Genomic DNA, 6,000 nt, shown 5'->3' on the forward strand with positions numbered 1-6,000 from the left:
CTAGGGGGCATAGATTCAAGGTAAAGGGCGGGAGGTTTAGAGGGGATTTGAGAAAGAACTTTTTCACCCAGAGGGTGGTTGGAGTCTGGAACTCACTGCCTGAAAGGGTTGTGGAGGCAGAAACCCTCACAACATTTAAGAAGCATTTGGATGTGCACTTGAAATGCCATAGCATACAAGGCTACGGGCCAAATGCTGGAATATGGGATTAGATTAGACAGGGCTTGATGGCCGGCGCGGACACGATGGGCCGAAGGGCCTCTATCCGTGCTGTATTACTCTATGACTCTATGACTCGACTCTATGACGACATGTGCCCCTCAGGAGCCTGCCCCCAGCCTTGCAGCAGCCAATGGCCTTACTTTGAGGCGGAGCAGCAGGGCGGGCAGGGGCCACCCAAAGATGGCCAAGGCATCGCCCTAGCGGGCCAAATAGTCGAATGTGTGGCCATTTGTGTTTGTTTCTTGAGGCCGAGAATTGGATGTTTGTTTTTTGAAGGCCGATGATGTGATGTTTGTTTTTGACGAAGGCCGAGAATGACGGCCATTTTAGTTGCCCTATTTTGTTAATCCTCTCCAGGTTGTGGGAGCGAGTAATGTGTTTGAGTGTTTTTTGGGGGTTTCGTCTGTTTTTGGTTTTCATGTGGGAAGGGCCCAGAGTTTGTACAATAAAGCATTTTATTTATTCACATTGTCCATGTTTGATCTTTGAAGTGTTTGTTGCCTTAACCGGCTGAGGGCTTGCGGAGTGGCTGCAATCATGTTCTATCATTGGCACAAGCCATTCCCTGACAGGGGGCCCAGAAGTGACGTTCAATAAGCCGCCGACGGGCGGCCCTTGGACCTTGTGCGTCCCTCCTGGGCTGGTACTCCTCGTCCTCGTCGTCCTCATGCTCCTCCTGCTCCTCCTCCTGAGGTGGTGGTCCAACGTGAGGTGGCAGTGCCTGAGTCCTGCGGATAGCCAGGTTGTGCAGCATGCAGCAAACGACGACGAATTGGGAGACTCGATCCTGCGAATACTGGAGGGCTCCCCCGGAGCGATCGAGACAGCGGAACCGTTGCTTGAGCACACCGATTGTTTGTTCTATGAGGTTCCTCGTCGCTTGATGGCTCTCGTTGTATGCCTCTTCAGCAGGGGTCGTGAGCGCGCGGAGCGGGGTCATGAGCCAGTTACACAAAGGATAGCCTTTGTCCCCGATAAGCCATCCTCTTGGGGGACGCTGTGCCTGGAACATGTCAGCCACAGTTGTCTGTCGCAGGATAAAGGCATCGTGGCTGCTGCCTGGAAAGCGGGCATTGACAGCTAGGATGTGCTGCCTGTGGTCACACACCAGCTGTACATTGAGGGAATGGTAGCCCTTCCGGTTGCAGTACTCCTCGGCATGCTCAAGAGGTGCCCGCAAAGCCACATGCGTGCAGTCAATGGCGCCCTGCACCATGGGGAAGCCCGCTATTCTTGCAAACCCCACTGCACGCTGCTGCTGCTTGTCCAGGGTCATGGGGAAGGAGATGAATTGATGTCTCCTTCTGAAAAGGGCTTCGGTCACCTGGCGGATGCAGCAATGCACGGCGAACTGGGAGATGTTAGCGATGTCCCCAGTAGCGGATTGGAAGGAGCCGGAGGCATAGAAGTTGAGAGCCACCGTCACCTTCACTGCCACCGACAGAGACGTCCTGCGCATCAGCTGTGGCTGCAGATCTCTCTGAAGCAGCCGGCAGATGTCTGCAACCACCTCCCTTCGGAATCGCAGCCTCCTAACACACATCGCGGCAGACATGGTCAGATAGGAGGTCTGCTGGCGGTATACCCTGCGTGGGTAAGGCCTCAGTTGGCGACGCCTGTTGCCCCCTCTGCGTCTAGCCAGGGCTGCCACTCTCTCACAGCGTCTGTAAGCCCTTCTGGCATAAGGCTGAAATTCAGCGTTGCCACCCAATGCAGCCCCCATTATATGCTGGCAAACACTGAACTCTGAATGAAGGCAAAGATAATTGGTAAGCTCTGGCCTGAGCCAAAAATACCTGTCCAAGTGTTGGTCCAAACCAGTAAACTCTCCTCCTTGGTCTCTGTCCAAAAAACCGTTGCACAAGAGTGAATGCTGCAAAATGGCTGGCCTTTATACTGCTGGGTAAGTGCCCTTTAATTTGCGCTCCCCGCGGCCCGGCTGGCCTGTGTACCGTTCCACTTCACAGTCGCTCGGGCCGCCCGGCGCACAATGGGCCGGCGCGAGTGAAGTTCCGGTTTGGAGCGCACAAAGGGCGTTGCACTATTAAATTACGTCATGATCTGCGCGCGCAGGCGCGCTAAGACTTTGCGCCGGCGCTAAATGTGTCCTGAAGTTGGGGAGAGGCGCAGATCGCGCTGCGCCCGGGCGATAAGCGCCTAGCGCTCGAGATCTACTCCTCCTAAGGCGCTAACGGCTGGCGCGCCCAACTGAATTACTAGGCCTCTGTACCTTCCTGTCACACTCTGCTTATTTTTACCTTTATCGCTACACTGCTCTATTGCCTTGACCTTTCTCTTTAGATTTCAAAATTTCCCCACACCTGACCCCTCCCCCACTTTTATAGTTTAAAGCCCTATCTACAGCCCTAGTTATTCGATTCGCCAGGACGTTTGTCCCAGCCCGGTTTAAGTGGAGCCTGTCCTGTCGGAACAGCTCCCTCTTTCCCTAGTACTGGAAGCAGTGCACCATGAATTGAAACCCCTTTTTCTCACACCACTCTTTGAGCCACGCATTTAACTCTCTGATCTGCTTGACCCTATGCCAATTTGCGCGTGGCTCAGGTAGTAATCCAGAGATTATTACCCTTGTGGTTCTGCTTATTAATTTAGACCCTAGCTCCTCAAACTCCCTTAGCAGAACCTTATTGTTAGTTCTACCTATGTTGTTGGTTCCTACATGGACCACGACAACTAGATCCTCCCCCTCTCACTCCAAGTTCTTCTCCAGCCACGAGGAGATATCCTTAACCCCGGCATCGGGCAGGCAACACAGCCTTCGGGACTCTCTTTGGTGGCTGCAGAGAACAGTATCTATCCCCCTGACTATACTGTCCCCTACCACTACCACATTCCTTTCTTCTCCCCCCACACCACAGTGCCATGGTCAGTTTGCCCATCCTCCCTGCAGTCCTTTTCCTCATCCATACAGGTAGAAAGTACCTTGTACCTGTTGGACAAGGTCCAGGGCTGAGGCTCCTCCATCACTACATCCTGGGTCCCCATACCTTCCTGACTCGCAGCTTCGTTCTGGGGCCGCTCTTTATCCTCTCGCCGCTGCTTTAATTCAGCTCCGCTCTGGGGCCGCTCTTTATCCTCTCGCCGCTGCCGCTGCTTTAATTCAGCTCCGCTCTGGGGCCGCTCTTTATCCTCTCGCCGCTGCCGCTGCTTTAATTCAGCTCCGTTCTGGGGCCGCTCTTTATCCTCTCGCCGCTGCTTTAATTCAGCTCCACTCTCGGGCCGCTCTTTATCCTCTCGCCGCTGCTTTAATTCAGCTCCGCTCTGGGACCACTCTTTATCCTCTCGCCACTGCCGCTGCTTTAATTCAGCTCCGTTCTGGGGCCGCTCTTCATCCTCTCGCCGCTGCTTTAATTCAGCTCCACTCTCGGGCCGCTCTTTATCCTCTCGCCGCTGCCGCTGCTTTAATTCAGCTCCGTTCTGGGGCCGCTCTTTATCCTCTCGCCGCTGCTTTAATTCAGCTCCACTCTCGGGCCGCTCTTTATCCTCTCACCGCTGCTTTAATTCAGCTCCGCTCTGGGGCCGCTCTTTATCTTCTCGCCGCTGCTTTAATTCAGCTCCGCTCTGGGGCCGCTCTTTATCCTCTCACCGCTGCTTTAATTCAGCTCCGCTCTGGGGCCGCTCTTTATCTTCTCGCCGCTGCTTTAATTCAGCTCCGCTCTGGGGCCGCTCTTTATCCTCTCGCCGCTGCTTTAATTCAGCTCCGCTCTGGGGCCGCTCTTTATCCTCTCGCCGCTGCTTTAATTCAGCTCCGCTCTCGGGCCGCTCTTTATCCTCTCGCTGCTGCTTTATTTCAGCTCCACTCTCGGGCCGCTCTTTATCCTCTCGCCGCTGCTAATCAGCACTGCCACCCCACCTCCCTTTTTTCCTTCCCTATCTTTTCTGAACACCTTGGGCTGGATTTTGCCAGCCCTGGGGAGGCAGGTTTGGAGGCGGGACTGCCAGGAAAATGGCAGAATTTGGGGGCGGGTGCCCAACCCGCCCCCATGCCATCTTGCCAGGAGGCGGGTAGCTGACCCGCGCCTGTCCCACCTCCTTGAGGCGGGAAGGGGATTAGTGCCAATTAACTGCCTGTTAACAGGTAGTTAACAGGCAGTTTTTTGGCTAATCCCTATTTTGAGCACTGAAGTGTGGGCTTCCCGACGGCTCCGAACCTTGCCAGGGTCAGCGAGGCGGGCCGTCGGTCTGCGGAGGTCGGAGGGGCCGAGATGTCCGGTGTGCAGGTAAGTAATGGGTGCATGTGTGCAGAGGTAAGTGTGTGAGGTGTGTGTATAGTGTTTTAATAAGTTTTACTTACTTTTACTTCTTCCTGCAGGCTTCCTTCCTTCAGTTCTCGGGAGTCCCTCAGCTCACCGGCACAGAAAGCAGAATGGCCGCTGAACTGTCAAAAGCTGCAGCCTCTGCTTTCTGGTCAGGAAGGCTTTATAATTGAGTCTTGAGTAAAGACACAACTTAGAAGACAGATTGTCAGTGTTTGACAGCTTCACAGAACCGTCAAACGATGACATTTCATCTGTCAAAAGCTCTTGACAGATGAAACGGCACTCGCTGACGTCACCTGTGACTGGCTTTCCCTTAATTGGCCTGCTAAGCCCGCTGGGCGGGCTTAACAAGGTCAATCAAGGGAAAATAGCTTGGGTTGGCCACAAGTCGATGGAGGCGGGACTAAAACCCAACAAGTGGGAGTCCTGCCTCCAAAAGCTCCCCATTGACAAAATCCAGCCCCTTGTATCCATGAATATTAAGCACCCAGTCCTCACCATTTTTAAGCCACGTTTCCGTTATTGCCACTACATCATATTCCCACATGGCTAATTGTGCTTGTAGCTCACCAACCTTATTCACCACACTTTGTACGTTTACATACATGCATTCCAAACCTGTCTTTGTATTCCTCGTAGTCCTTTTTAGTCTGCTCCTATCTAATATGGTACTATTTCCTTCTCTAGTACTATCCAACACTCTCCCTCATTTATGCACCTCTTTTCTACTTCTATATGCCGGTGCCCACCCCCCTGCCAATTTAGTTTAAACCCTCCCCAACCACACTAGTGAACCTCCCCGTGAGGACATTGGCCCAGTCCTGTTGAGGTGCAACCCGTCCCTTTTGAATAGGTGGTTCCTGCCCAGAACTGGTCCCAATGCTCCAAGAATCTGATGCCCTTCCTCCTGCTCCATGCCTCAAGCCATGCATTGATCCTCCCTATCTTCCTATTTCTACTCTCACTGGCGCGTGGCACTGGGAGTAATCCAGAGATTACTACCTTTGAGGTTCTATTTTTTAACTTCCTCCCTAGCTCCTGAAAGTCTGACCGTAGGACCTCAATACCTGCCCTCTCTGTCGTTGGTACCGACGTGTACCACAACTTCTGGCTCACTCCCTTCCCTCTGCAGAATATTCTGCACCCTCTCCGTGATGTCCTTTACCCTGGCACCAGGGAGGCAACACACCATGTGGGTCTCATGGTGACAGTTACAGAAACACCTGTCTGTCCCCCCAACTATGGAATCTCCTATAATGACTGCATTTCTACGCTTTGCTGTGCAGTCCCTTGCCCATTGGTGCCATGGTCTGGACTGCACTCCTTCAGGTGTTGTCACTCCCAGCAGTCTCCAATGCTGCATAACGGTTTGAGAGTGACACATACGCCGAAGACTCCTGCACTTCCTGCCTCTTCCTACTCTTCCGGATAGCCACCCATTTACTATCCTGAACTCTCTCTGCCTGTGTGGTGGCCACCTCCTGGAACGTATGGTCCAGAA

The sequence above is a fragment of the Somniosus microcephalus genome, chromosome 14 (assembly GCF_052327205.1).
Source record: "Somniosus microcephalus isolate GS21.2 chromosome 14, FLI_Smic_1.0, whole genome shotgun sequence".
Taxonomy (NCBI): Eukaryota; Metazoa; Chordata; class Chondrichthyes; order Squaliformes; family Somniosidae; genus Somniosus; species Somniosus microcephalus.